We start from the raw sequence: 1,413 nt of genomic DNA, 5'->3' as shown, positions 1-1,413 counted from the left end.
CATATTCTGCTATATTTACATGTATTAAAATTGTTATGAGTAGCAATATTTTACAGCGAATCATTATTAATCCAATATGGAAACGACTACAGTATTTTCGTAGACATTATTTACACCAGCCAAAACACAATGTACTAACCATATCCTAATGTATTAATTACAGTTCTAGTTTTACCTTTAACCTTAATAGTAACTCTAAACTCTACTATATATAGTCATCTGTATCGTAGCATAGAATCGATCATTACAGTTTATAGCTATGAGCTACTAAATATGTATTACGATAAATATAGAAGTCACGCTATCGTACATCATACTAGATATAGTTAATAGTCTACAATCATAATACTAAGTTACATTACATCATTACACAGATGAATCTTTATAATAATTAGCATCCATTATTATCTTGCGCATCTATAAGGAAATTTTGTTCTTACTATATTGATTTTAACTTTTATCTAATAGACCGAATTGATAACATACGTATAGCAAATGATTACTTCGTCTATTTATGAAAACCATTCCTTAACGTAATTTGATAAATACATTCAAGTCTCCTTGAACATATACTAATAGATATTGTGTCTTTTATGATCGCTGTTGCTACTTAATTTTGCCATAATTCTAATTTAATTGAGGCAGTTGACCGTCAAGATGAAATTAGCGTCCAATAATGAAATATAGCAATCGGTATCACCGTTGTTGTAGGCAACGATGATAACCAATCTTTTGGTCAAGTTATCCATTTTATATCGGGCTTGGAAAAGACAATGCCAATACCTTAGTAACATGCGGTGGTATAAATTATTCTATAGGATAAATACGGTTTAGTAAACGAGATCATTAGAATTTTACTTAGTAGTCATTCATAATTATACTACTTATAGTTATAAATGCCATTTTGATGGGATATGATAATCTATATAAGATATAGAGTTGACGTACGCTTACAAGGGCATGCTTAACCCGTGAAGGGGATTGATTTGTACACCAATGCATCTACCTGGTTTGGTAGTAATTCTTCGCTTTTAAGCGTATATATTTATGATGCATAAATATCATTCTTATACGACCTCTAACCGTATCGTCCTTTGACAGAAACACACTCATATGTACGTTCCATATACCGTGCTTATGAAACGATTCAATTCCATCAAGTTGTTCTGTTTCTTTTGAGGAAAACAGCTCACATTAGAATATTCATATTTATATGTTGGGTTGGCCATTCTACGCCATTTAGCCGTTCATGTGCATCATACTTAATTGTACATGTTGATTATATTTAATCAAGTTGTTATGTCTCTAGAATAACAGTTCCTAGACTAACGTTGTTAGATACAAAAGTAAATACAATTTTGTAAGCTTGATTTTCGACAATACTTTGTACGCTTTGAGCCTTGTAATTCGCTT

This window comes from Trichoplax adhaerens, genomic scaffold (assembly GCF_000150275.1).
Source record: "Trichoplax adhaerens TRIADscaffold_1 genomic scaffold, whole genome shotgun sequence".
In the NCBI taxonomy this organism is placed as follows: domain Eukaryota; kingdom Metazoa; phylum Placozoa; class Uniplacotomia; order Trichoplacea; family Trichoplacidae; genus Trichoplax; species Trichoplax adhaerens.
This window is presented reverse-complemented; position numbering follows the sequence as displayed.